The sequence below is a fragment of the Triticum urartu genome, chromosome 4A (genome assembly GCF_056163025.1).
Source record: "Triticum urartu cultivar PI428250 chromosome 4A, HENAU_Tu73, whole genome shotgun sequence".
In the NCBI taxonomy this organism is placed as follows: Eukaryota; Viridiplantae; Streptophyta; class Magnoliopsida; order Poales; family Poaceae; genus Triticum; species Triticum urartu.
In genome coordinates, this window is record NC_141876.1 from 467,992,754 (window position 1) to 468,006,728 (window position 13,975).

Below are 13,975 nucleotides of genomic sequence, written 5' to 3' on the forward strand. Positions count from 1 at the left end.
CTTCCTATGCATAGGGATTTTGTGAGCAAACAACTTGTGGGAACAAGAATCAACTTACATAGGAGGGCAAAACAAGCATAACTTCAAAACTTTAAGCACATAGAGAGGAAACTTGATATTATTGCAATTCCTACAATCATATGTTCCTCCCTCATAATAATTTTCAGTAGCATCATGAATGAATTCAACAATATAACCAGCACCTAAAGCATTCTTTTCATGATCTACAAGCATAGAAATTTTATTACTGTTCACATAAGCAAAATTCTTCTCATTCGGGATAGTGGTGGGAGCAAACTCAACAAAATAATTATCATGGGATTGAAAATTAAGATCAAGATGACAAGTTTCATGGTTATCATTATTCTTTAAATCATACGTGCCATCACAATAATCATCATAGATAGGAGGCATGCTTTCATCATGATAAATTTGCTCATCAAAACTTGGGGGACAAAAAATATCATCTTCATCAAACATAGCTTCCCCAAGCTTGTGGCTTTGCATATCATTAGCATCATGGATATTCAAGGAATTCATACTAACAACATTGCAATCATGATCATCATTCACATATTTAGTGCCAAACATTTTATAGATTTCTTCTTCTAGCACTTGAGCACAATTATCCTTTCCATCATACTCACGAAAGATATTAAAAAGGTGAAGCGTATGAGACAAACTTAATTCCATTTTTTATAGTTTTGTTTCATAAACTAAACTAGTGATAAAACAAGAAACTAAAAGACTCGATTGCAAGATCTAAAGATATACCTTCAAGCACTCACCTCCCCGGCAACGGCGCCAGAAATTCTTCTTGCTACCTCTTGAGCACTGCGTTGGATTTCCCCGAAGAGGAAGGGATGATGCAGCAAAGTAGCGTAAGTATTTCCCTTAGTTTTTGAGAACCAATGTATCAATCCAGTAGGAGGCTACGCTCGAGTCCCTCGTACCTACACAAAAACAATAGCTCAACGCAGCCAACGCGCTTAGGGGTTGTCAATCCCTTCACGGTCACTTACGAAAGTGAGATATGATAGAGATGATAAATAATAATTTTTTTGGTATTTTTGGTATAAAGATGCAAAGTAAATAAAGTAAAAGCAAAGTAAAAGCGAAGCAATAGTAAAGTGATGGAGATTGATATGATGAGAAAGAGACCCGGGGGCCATAGGTTTCACTAGTGGCTTCTCTCAAGAGCATAAGTATTCTACGGTGGGTGAACAAATTACTGTTGAGCAATTGACAGAATTGAGCATAGTTATGAGAATATCTAGGTATGATCATGTATATAGGCATCACGTCCGAGACAAGTAGACCGAAACGATTCTGCATCTACTACTATTACTCCACTCATCGATCGCTATCTAGCATGCATCTAGAGTATTAAGTTAAAAACAGAGTAACGCCTTAAGCAAGATGACATGATGTAGAGGGATAGTTTCGTGCAATATGATAAAAACCCCGTCTTGTTACCCTCGATGGCAACAATACAATATGTGCCTTGCTTCCCCTTCTGTCACTGGGAAAGGACACCGCAAGATTGAACCCAAAGCTAAGCACTTCTCCCATGGCAAGAACAACCAATCTAGTAGGCCAAACCAAACTGATAATTCGAAGAGACTTGCAAAGATAACCAATCATACATAAAAGAATTCAGAGAAGATTCAAATATTATTCATAGATAGACTTGATCATAAACCCAAAATTCATCGGTCTCAACGAACACACCACAAAAAGAAGATTACATCGAATAGATCTCCATGAGAGAGGGGGAGAACATTGTATTGAGATCCAAAAAGAGAGAAGAAGCCATCTAGCTACTAGCTATGGACCCATAGGTCTGAAGTAAACTACTCACACTTCATCGGAGGGGCTTGGATGATGATGTAGAAGCCCTCCGTGATCAATGCCTCCTCCGGCGGAGCTCCAGAATAGGCCCCAAGATGGGATCTCGTGGATACAGAAAGTTGCACCGGTGGAATTAGGTTTTTGGCTCCGTCCCCGATTGTTTGGGGGTACATGGATATATATAGGAGGAAGAAGTACGTCGGTGGAGCTTCGAGGGGCCCACGAGGCAGGGGGCACGCCCTAGGGGGGCGCCCCTACCCTCGTGAGCACCTCGTGGCTTTCTTGATGGAGGGTCCAAGTCTCCTGGATCTTATCTGATGAGAAAATCACGTTTCCGAAGGTTTCATTCCGTTTGGACTCCGTTTGATATTCCTTTTCTTCGAAACCCTAAAACAGGCAAAAAACAGCAATTCTGGGCTGTGCCTCCGGTTAATAGGTTAGTCCCAAAAATAATATAAAAGTGGAAAATAAAGCCCAATAATGTCTAAAACAGTAGATAATATAGCATGGAGCAATCAAAAATTATAGATACGTTGGAGACGTATCAATGCGCCACACTTTGGATCCTCCCAGTTCAAAAATTGACCCACCTTGATTGCGAGGGACGAGGCAGAATAGTCTTCTCCACAAATTGAAATGGGCCTCGCAACCCAGGAATAGTTCACATAAAGTGACATAACCCGAAATGTGCAGGACAGTGGCCGGGGTAAAATTATGCAGCTGGAGGCCATACTACTCCAGAAGCCCTCGGAGGAATGGGTGAATTGGAAATCCCACGCCCCTCAGCAGATAGGGGACGAAGCACACTCGTTCTCCCTCAGACGGATTGGGGAAATCCTCCGCCTAGGTTTTGCCATTGAAGGAGGCCAATCCTGCTCGAACAGGGACCAGATCTACAGGAGGGAGAAATACCTGCGTTTGCAGCTTCACCAATTGGATGTGGGACACGGAGCACCCCTCCCACTCGCCTCTCTCTAGGTTGGAACGGGAAGAGGAGCTGGGAATGTTGGCCATGTTGGAATGGTTTTGCCTGGCAGTATCTGAGGATTTTCTCCGTGTGGTGCCCAAACGATATGAGATCCAATCTCTTTAAATAGACACTCTTTCTTGCAGGGCTAGGGTGTTATTTGCAAAAAATACACTAAATGTCCACATTCGCCCGACATGTGGAGGACGAAGTCATAAATGCATAGAAGCCGAGGGGTGCGGCATTGAATTGAAAGCCAAACACATTACTTGGAAGATGTTGGGGGAGGAACCCGCCTTGCAATGCCGAAGACAGTCTGCATGCCGAACACCTCGTCATTGAAGCCTGGTTCGGGGGCTACTGAGGGAGTCCTGGACTAAGGGGTCCTCGGGCGTCTGGCCTGTTAGCCATGGGCCGGACTGATGGGCTGTGAAGATACGAAGACCGAAGACTACACCTGTGTCCGGATGGGACTCTCCTTGACGTGGAAGGCAAGCTTGGCGACCGGATATGTAGATTCCTTTCTTTGTAACCGACCTTGTGTAACCCTAGATCCTCCCGATGTCTATATAAACTGGAGGACTTAGTCCGGATAGGAGAAATTCATTATCATAGCCATCCAAGCTAGACCTCTAGGGTTTAGCCATTACGATCTTGAGGTAGATCAACTCTTGTAATACTCATATTCATCAATAACAATCAAGCAGGATGTAGGGTATTACCTCCATAGAGAGGGCCCGAACATGGGTAAAGATCGTGTCCCTTGTCTCCTGCTACCATCGACCTTAGACGCACAGTTCAGGACCCCCTACCCGAGATCCGCCGGTTTTGACACCGACAGCGGGACGGCCGCACCGCCACTCCATCGCTGACCCCGACCGGTTCGTCATCCCACGCTCGTCGTGCTCCCGTGGACGCGCAGGCCGTTCTGTGCATGGCATGCGAGCTCCTGCGCTACCGCCCCGTCGATGACCTCTACGAGTACTGGCTCGACTGCATCGCCGAGCTCGTCAGCGCAGTAGGGGGCTCCCCTGCGCCGTCCCTCTCGCTGCCTCACCCTCCACCAGCCGCGGGCGGCGTGGACCATGGAGCGCCTCCACCACCTCTGCCCCAAGACAGAGTCTTAGCGCCCAGGTGCGCGGCCCCACGGCGCGACCTGCCACGTCCGGCGCCCGCGCAAGAAGAAAGAAGCTGCCAAGAAGTCCCTCGGCCGCGAGAAAACGCCCCCGCGCTCCCTGCGCCACCACGGCAAGAACGCGTGCCACCTGCGGTGGCAGTGCACGGACCCCATCAAGGACAAGTTCTCCACCAGCGCAGAGTCCCGGTGACCACGGCAGGCTGCCGCACCTTCACCCCTGAGCTGCGTAGCGTCGCTTGGCCGGGCAAGTTCAAGCCGGATCTACCTCCTCGCTATGACGGCACCCCGACCCCGCGGAGTTCCTGCAGCTCTATGAGCTGAGCATCAAGGCGGCCATCGGCGACAAGAAAGTCATGGCGAACTATTTCCCCATGGCTCTAAAGGATGGTGCCCGCTCCTGGCTCCTGAACCTGCCTCCAGGCTCAATCTCCTCCTGGAACGAGATGCGCGACCGTTTTGTTGCCAACTTCCAGGGCACTCGCGACCGCCCACCGGCTGCAGGTGACCTACATCACGTCAAGCAACAACTAGGAGATACCCTCCAGAAGTACATCCAATGCTTCAACAACGTTCGCCTCAAGATCCCGAAGGTGACGGATGAGGCCATCATCTTTGCGTTCTCTGATGGCGTCCGTGGCGTCAAGATGAAGGAGGAGCTCGCCATCCATGAGGAGCTGTGCACGTCTCTGGAGCTGTTCAACCTGGCGACCAAGTGCACAAGGGATGAGGAGGGGCGCCTCTCCCTCCTCGAGCTCCCGGCTGCGGACCCGGAGGAGAAGAAAGCCAAGGCCAAAGACGTGAAGCGCAAGGGAGTTGCCGTGCTCGCGGCGGAGCCGGACACAAAGCGCGGCAGGGGCCAGCCCGAGTCATCCAAGAGCAGCCGACCGTTCTGCGCCTTCCATAACCTGCATAGCCACAACACTGGCGACTGTCAAGAGCTCAGAGCCATTTGAGAAGGACCCTTCGGTCGACGGCCCGGGAGCAACGACCGAGGTTACGGACGAGGAGGAGGACGTGGTGGCGGACGCTGGGATGACCGTGGCCCGCGTCAGGAGTGGTGTGATCGGCCTCGTGAGGACCGCTGGCAGGACCAGCCTCGCGAAGGTGCCTGGAGGGATCAGCCTCATGAGGATCGTCCTCAGGGCAACGCCGGTCTCTCTCCACTACCGCCACCACCAAGAAGGAACAACGACCACCACCAAGATGAGGAGGCTGGGGGCTTCCAGGAGCCGCGTGCTATCGCCTGCATCTTGGGCGGAGCTCAAGCCCCAGCCTCACAGCATATCTTCAAGCAGTTTGCTCGCGAGGTGAACGCAGTCCTCCCCAAGCTCGAGGCCATGCGCCCGCTCAGATGGTCCAAGTGCGCCATCACGTTCAGCTTGGCGGATCAACTCAAGTGCGCGGCTACCGCTGGCGCCCTCCCGATGCATTGTTCACCCGTCATCAGCAACGTGCAAGTTACCAAGACTCTCATCGATGGCGGCGCAGGGCTCAACGTCCTGTTCGTCGACACGTTCGACAACCTTCAAGTGCCATACGGTCAGCTTCAGCCTACCAAGCCTTTCTCAGGAGTGACCGATGGCTCCACCATGCCGATAGGTCAGGTGTGCCTCCCAGTCACCTTTGGAGAACGCAACAACTACCGCACCGAGCTCATCGACTTCGACGTCGCCCACATTCGCTTGTCGTACAATGCCATCCTCGGGTATCCGGCCCTGGCCAAGTTCATGGCGGTGACACACCACGGCTACAACGTCCTCAAGATGCCAGGAAGCGGTGGGATCATCACAGTCCCCTGCGAAGAAAGAGATGCGGTGTGCTCCCTCGAGCGCGCCTTCCAAGCAGCGTCAACAAAGACCCCGACAACAATGCAGCTCAGTACCCTCCTGAGGTCGTCCCCAAGAAGAAGAAGCAGCTACTCCGTGCCGGACCTCAGGAGGGCAGCGCCGCAAGTGGAACCTCGTCAGGATCAGCGTCGGCACCTGGGGCACCTCCCTCTATCGCATAGGAAGGCGCGCCCGGCGCCCTCCTCGGGCCAGGCTCGGGGGCTCTCTTCTGGAGGGCCTCAGACCTCGCCAACAAAATGAGGGAGGCACTCGGGAACCACTTGGAGGCGTGTTCGCGGCACGTCTCCCTCAGGAGGACACTGGGCAAGGAGCGCCCGGCGCTCAGGAGTTCATCGCCAAGGTATCTCAGGAGCTTCAGGAAGCAAGAGCAATACGCGGCGACCGCCGCCCACCTGGCGTTGCTCCCCACCCATGCGAGGGTGGTGAGCTGCGCGTCTGCATCGACATACCATGGCTCAACCGAGCCGCATCTCAGGAGCGCTCCTGGCCTTCGCGTGTTGGGCGCTGTGAAGGCCCACCTCACAGCTATGTCCACATGCCATTCGGCCTGCCGAGCGTGGCTGCTGCCTTCCAGCGCAACCTGCGGAGCATCATGGCGGGTCAGGAGGCCAGGCACCACGCAGTCCTGGCGGAGATGGTGGCGGTCCTCAAGGAACCGCCTGTACCCCCAGAGCCTCCCGAGGCTCAGGGCCCCGATGGCTCGTGAGGGGCAACCCCTTCGCCGCGTACCTTGAGCTGCCTCAACACCCCTTCATCAACGGAACCAGGTGACATTTCCCAAGTTCATTTAGCTGGGAGCACCCAGGGGCTGCATTATTCCCAGGATGCGTGGGTCCATCCCTGTGGCATGTATCGCTTGTTGTTTATGTCTTTAGCTTACCTTGTTGGGGGCGCCCCTCGGTCTGCATCATCCCCAAGCTGTTCGGGCCGGACCCAGTGGCGCATATCGTTCATGCATTTACCTGAGCTAGTTTGGTTTCCATGCTTAATCTACCTATGATTATCACTTGCTTGGTTCTCACTCACCACGGGGGCTACTCACGCTGGCACGACGCTTGTGCTCGGGTCCGTCCCTGCAACGTCGATAAACCTGAGTGGTCGAGCTCTGGCTCGCGACATGCCCCGCGCATGTCACCTCACCAGGCCCTGAGTGCCTTCATCTCCTCGCAGAGCAACTAGCGGCGGACCGGCAATCGTAATGGCAAATTGTGTCTCTCCTTGTGCTGGCTTGCAGGAATCTCCTAAAGGCAACGGCAGGCGGAACTGCGAGCTCCCTCTTCTCCCATGCAATCCTCTTGCGTGTTAAAAGGGGGGCTCCTAAGCATCATGACTTAGGAGCTCCTATTGGCTCTCCAGCCCTCACCCCCTGGCCTTGACCATGGCACGTGACCTGGCATACCAGCGGCGGCTGAGCTCGCTCGAGGGCCGGGACCTGAGGATGCAGAGCACGAAGGAGAGCATGGAGAAGGGAGGGAGGCTCGCATGGGCCTGGCTTAGCTATGCTTCGGACGCCTATGCACGAATCTGGCGCATCATGAGAAATCAACTCCGGACCGTTAAGATAAGTCCCGAGCCCGGGTTGGCTAAACCGCTTAGGACTAAGAGCCATACTAACCATAGCCCTACTGCAGCAACGTCACCCCTTTCTTACCTCTTGATGGATGCTTGAGCGCTAAAGGGGACCTCTTGAGCATCGCGCCTCAGGAACTCTTACTGGACCTCGGGCCGCTCACCTCCTGGCCTCGACCACAGCACGCAACCTGGCATACCAGCGACGGCTGCAGCCTGCCTGGGGACCGGGACCTGTCAATGTAGAGCGCCAAGTCGTCGTGAGGTCGGAAAGGGAGACCGAGCTGAAGTAGGACTCGCGCTCGCGCAAGTTCATAATAAGGACAATATTTACAAGAGGCATTACAAAACCTTTACACACCCCCACGGGGCATTTCTTGATTCCTCGTAGGGAACAAAAGGCAAGAACTTAGGAAGTCCTAACTACGCGTGCCCCTGAGGATGACACCATCATCAATAGTGGCCCACCAGAGGCCGGCACCAAGCTCATTCAGATTAGCGGTGACGGCGGCCTGATGCTGCAGCCCTGCTCCGGGCTCGATGGGAGCTCGAGGGCATGTAGTTGTCGTCGCACTTCTACGGAGACTCCACGAGCTCGGGAGAGTTTTTGTGCCGTCTTGGTGACCTCCTTCAGGGCAGCACTCTAGGTGGCGGCCTTCCTCGTCAACGACCTTGAAGAGCAGCACGAAGGCGCTGTCGTACTCAAATTGGATCACGAGGGCGCCATCCGCGCAGCAGACTCGGGCAATCTCGCCCCAGCCTCGAGTCATGAAGATCCTCCCAGAGGCAATGACTCCAATTTCCGCTCCAGTCGGCGTGCTGCAGCCAAAGCTCTAGGGGCCCTCTTGGTGGCATCTCTGCAGAAAATAAGGAAGGGAAGAGAATCCAAGTGCTCGGGGGCATCGCCACCCACAACACGAACTCGTGCAAGGAGTCCGCAACATGGACCCCTAGGGCGACAGCATGCGCCTCCGCGGCACGGCGGCCAGGGCCCCGGCGCGGGCGGAGGCGCTCATCGCTCATCCCTCCGGACTCATCAGCGTGAGCATACAAGGGCAATAGGTACCCAGGAGGTGGCCTCTCATACCAAGGCCGCAACACCACCGGCCTCACGACCATCTCGCGGCGATCAGACCTCCTCTTCTTCGGCAGGAGCAGCCCGGGCTCGTTGAGGGGAGTCTTGCCCTTCTCTGCGACCGAGAACCTCCGAACCGGCGCCATGACTAGACCAGCAAGGAGTGGATCAAGGAAGGAGAAGAAGCGGGAGAGGCAGAGGAGAGACGGGTGATGGGGCTCCGCCCCACCTCCCATTTATAGCCAAGGGAAGGCCAACTGCCGGCCTCCACGATCTAAGGTAATAATGATGCTTTTTCCTTGCATGCAACAGGGACTCGTCAAGTCGGGCAGTTGCTGAGGCAGCGTGGGGAAGCGGAGACGCTCACGTCCAACCAACCGCCACACGTCGACCAAGGCCGCATGCCACTGGGGCCCGCGGCGCTCCGCACTTGACCTTTGGCTTTGCCTCGAAGCCAAGCCCGAGCGCGCCTTGGGCTCAGGGGCTACTGTCGGCGTTCTGGGAATGGGGGTCCCCAGAATTTCCTGCCTGCGGCCCACGGCGTGTGAGGGAGTCCTGGATTAGGGGGTGTCCGGATGGTCGGACTATACCTTCAGCCGGACTCCTGGACTATGAAGATATAAGATTGAAGATTTCATCCCGTGTCTGGGAGGGACTTTCCTTGGCGTGGAAGGCAAGCTTGGTGATACGGATATGCAGATCTCCTACCATTGTAACCGACTCTATGTAACACTAACCCTACCCGGTGTCTATATAAACTGGAGGGTTTTAGTCCGTAGGACAACATACACATCAACAATCATATCATAGGCTAGCCTCTAGGGTTTAGCCTCCCCGATCTCGTGGTAGATCTACTCTTGTACTACCCATATCATCAATATTAATCAAGCAGGACGTAGGGTTTTACCTCCATCGAGAGGGCCCAAACCTGGGTAAAACTTTGTGTCCCTTGTCTCCTGTTACCATCCGGCCTAGACGCACAGATCGGGACCCCCTACCCGAGATCCGCCAGTTTTGACACCGACATTGGTGCTTTCATTGAGAGTTCCTCTGTGTCGTCGCCGTCAGGCTCGATGGCTCCTACGATCATCGATAGCGATGCAGTCCAGGGTGAGACCTTCCCCCCGGACAGATCTTCGTCTTCGATGGCTTCGCACTGTGGGCCAATTCGCTTGGCCGTCTGGAGCAGATCGAAAGCTACGCCCCTGGCCGTCAGGTCAGATTCGGAAATTTAAACTACACGGCTGACATCCGCGAGGACTTGATCTTCGACGGATTCGAGCCACTGCCGAGCGCGCCGCACTGTCACGACGAGCATGATCTAGCTCTGCTGCCGAACAATGCCCTGGAGGCCGCATCCGCATCGGCTCCGACTCTTAATTCGGAGCCAACTGCGCCGATCGAGGATGGGCGGTTGGACGCCACCTCGGGGGCTGCAACCCCAACGGCGATTGAGCCAAGCACCAGCCCCGTACTCTGCGAGACCCGTGACTCCAAGGAGCCGGACTCCTCTCCGGACTCTGAGCCCCCCGCGCCCCTGCCGATCGAATCCGGTTGGGCGCCGATCATGGAGTTCACTGCCGCGGACATCTTTCAGCACTCGCCTTTTGGCGACATCCTGAAGTCACTGAAGTCTCTCTCTTTATCAGGAGAGCCCTGGTCGGACTACGGTCAGCAAGGTTGGGGTACGGACGATGAAGAAATTCAAAGCCCACCCACCACCCACTTTGTAGCCACTGTCGACGACTTAACCGACATGCTCGACTTCGACTCCGAAGACATCGACGGTATGGATGCCGATGAAGGAGACGATGAAGAACCAGCGCCTATTGGGCCCTGGAACGCCACCTCGTCATATGACGTATACATGGTGGACGCACCAAAAGATGACGATGAGGAGCGGAAGGACGCACCGAAGGCTTGTTCCCTCGAAAAGTAGTCAAAGCGGTGAGCAAGCGCCGCCCCAAATCCCGCCTCGATAGAAATAGCGATCACACAGACCCAGCGCTGGAGCAGGGCGAACCGCTGCCGGACAACGGCAATCCGGATAATCAAACCGAACAAACAAATCCTATCAAGGATAATGGTCCGGACGACATAACGCCGGACAGACACCCAGAGCAACAGACTGCCCGTAAAAGGCTTTTTGCCACCGCGAGGAGCCTGAAAAAGCAGAAGCAAAGGCTCAAGGCCGTGCAAGACACACTCCAATTCAGATGGAGTAAAATACTCAGCACTGCAGCAAGGTACGGCGACAATCGCCCCTTCAAGAGCTACCCGAAGCGGAAGCTGCTACCCGAATTCGATGAGGAGGCCTCAGAACCCCCAAAACCAAATATCGAAACAGCCACCTGGTCGGATAGACGACCCCTCTACCAATACAGAGCGGCATACAACGCCGCTCACCATACCATACGCGACCCATGTGAGGGCCCGCACCCAAAGGACGGCGCAACAAGATCCATCTATGGACCACGCAAGCGCGCCCTAGCATACAATGCAACACAACAAACATCCGAACAACGCGGTACACCCAGCTATAGGGGCACCGCACACCCCCTATGTTTCATCGATGAGGTGCTGGACCATGAATTTCCAGAGGGATTCAAGCCCGTAAACATAGAGGCATATGACGGAACAACAGACCCTGGGGTCTGGATTGAGGACTACATCCTTCACATCCATATGGCTCGAGGAGATGATCTCCACGCCATCAAGTACATACCCCTCAAGCTCAAAGGGCCAGCTCGTCACTGGCTCAAAGGCCTCCCCGAAAACTCGATGGGAAGTTGGGAAGAGCTCGAAGACGCCTTTCGGGCAAATTTTCAAGGGACTTATGTCCGACCTCCGGATGCGGACGATTTAAGTCATATAACTCAACAGCCGGAGAGTCAGCCCGAAAGCTTTGGAACAGGTTTCTTACTAAAAAGAACCAGATTGTCGACTGTCCGGACGCCGAAGCCTTAGCAGCTTTCAAGCATAGCGTCCGTGACGAATGGCTCGCCAGACACCTCGGCCAAAATAAGCCGAGAACGATGGCCGCATTAACAAACCTCATGACCCGCTTTTGCGCGGGGGAGGACAGCTGGCTAGCCAGATGCAGCACCAGCAACCCCAGTACATCTGAAGTTAGAGATGGAAATGGGAAATCACAGCGCAACAGCAATAACAAACGCCGGAATAAAGAAGACAGCACGAAGGGCACGATAGTAAATGCCAGATTCAAAAGCTCTCGGCCAGGTCAAAAGCCGCCTAAAGGCACCAGGGATGAACTGTCCAGCCTCAATAAAATTCTGGACCAAGTATGTCAGATCCATAGTACCCCTGGTAAACCTACTAATCATACCCACAGAGAATGTTGGGTCTTCAAGCAGTCCGGCAAGCTCAACGCCGTACATAAGGGGGAGGATACACCAAGTGAAGACGAGGACGAGCCTCCCAAGCAAGACACGGCGGAACAAAAGAAATTTCCACCAGAAGTCAAAACAGTAAACGTGTTACACATAATCAAGGGAAAAAACAATACGACACTCCCAGGAAAGTATACCCAAGTGCCTATCACTACGAAGTCCTGCCACTGGTCATCTCAACCGATCACTTTCGACCATCGCGATTACTCAGCAAGTATCCGACATGAAGGATGGGATGCCCTGGTATTAGACCCAGTAATTGGCGGATATCACTTCACAAGGGTCTTGATGGACGGCGGCAGTAGCCTAAACCTAATATATCAGGATACAACCCGCAGGATGGGGTTAGACCCAACACAAATTCGCCATAGAAATACTACCTTTAAAGGAGTGACGCCAGGCCCAGGGGCTCGTTGTACGGGCTCCCTCTTACTACAAGTTATATTCGACTCCCCCGATAACTTCCGTCGCGAGCATTTAACTTTCCACATCGCTCCGTTTCAAAGTGGCTATCAAGCACTGCTTGGACGCGAAGCTTTCGCTCGCTTTAATGAAATACCGCACTACGACTCCCTCACACTCAAGATGCCCGGTCCACGTGGCATCATTACAGTGCACGGAAATATCAAGTGATCTCTGCGCGCCGAAGAGAGTGAGGCTGCCTTGGCCGCCGCACACTAAAGGCGCCCGGACAAACGAAAGCATCCAATAGGTCGTCAAGACCTCAGATACAACTAATCAAGTCCGGCGCCGCTATTTATACGGAAATAAGTGGTCACACCCCTATTTGTCAATACAAGGGGCTCAACGCGCATAGACAAGTGGCAATTTCTTATCATCTTGAATTACACATGGTTTCTTTAAAAACTATCCTTTTTGCACGACAACTTTTTCACTTAACTTCCTCTCTTTTACAGACGATCATCGTGCTACACCCGTCCAGGATACGGCACAACGGAGACACAGGCGCAGACGTGCAGCAGGGACCCGCTCTAAGGATTCTTTTTAGATTAAGACCCTGCGTAAACCTTTTTTACTGTCTCTTGTTGATACATATCCACTGTTGAGAAGGATGCTGACGTCTTGGCATGTGGCCATGCCAGAACAATGCATGTACCTGGACACAAGGGGCTTCTTACAAAGCCCATTATTTAGGCCCGGTTTATACCACAAAGACCGAATACCTTAGGGAGTGTTCGGCGTCGCGAGTTTGGCCCTATATGCATCAGCTCCGAATCATTGTCTTTGGTCAAATGTTGGGTTTGCCCGGCTCCTATGTTTTGGTGCCTTACGTTCCGCTTTACCGGCTAAGGTAGCACCAGGAGAACCACTGCGATTGTGCCCTGGTTCATCCGGACGAGCACCTCAGTAGAGAAAGCCGAAAACTGACTGTCATGATATAGCGTGAGACTGGTCAACCTCTCGATGACCCGTGGGAATGTTAGAATTCCTCCGCCTTAATGAAGGGCCGTTTTCCGGCCAGGCATGTACGCACCCCGAAACCGGGAGAGTGCGGAGCCACCAGGGGCTATCTAGTAGCCCCACTCTCAAACTCCTATGGCTAAGTGAAAGTGCTAAAGCATTATAGTCCGGTTGCCTCGCTCGCTCCGCTATCACCTCCTTAATAGGACCAAGACGTTGGGTTAAGTGTGAACGCATGTTTTTGCGAGCACCTCCGCATTATATGCGTGGGGGCTGAAGCCAACAACTGCAATCTTTCAGGTTATACACATGTATACATAAACGGCCGCCCAGGAGGCATCATATTACTTTCAGGCAAAAGTATAAAAATAGCCTTATAAACATTTATAAAAGCATTTCGCTTACAATGAGATTACATATCACTCAAACATAATATTTTTTGAGCACTGGGTCTCTATCAAACGGGCACCCTCAAGAACTTCTTCAAAATAGTGCTCAGCAGCCTTTCGACCTATAGCCGAATCCCGCGTTGCAACACGGGTAGCATCCATCTCCGCCCAGTATGCCTTAACACGGGCAAAGGCCATCCGTGTGCCCTCTATGCACGCCGACCTCTTCATCGCATTAATGCGCGGCACCACGTCAAGGAAGTGCTGCACCAAGCTGAAATAGCTGTTTGGTTTTGACCTTCCCGGC

General features: G+C 53.3%; 1 pseudogene; it reads left to right on the forward strand.

Annotated features, from left to right (window-relative positions):
• Positions 1–4,600: 4,600 nt before the first annotated feature.
• On the forward strand, positions 4,601–6,043 carry LOC147976190 (uncharacterized; annotated as a pseudogene).
• The last annotated feature ends 7,932 nt before the right edge of the window (positions 6,044–13,975 follow it).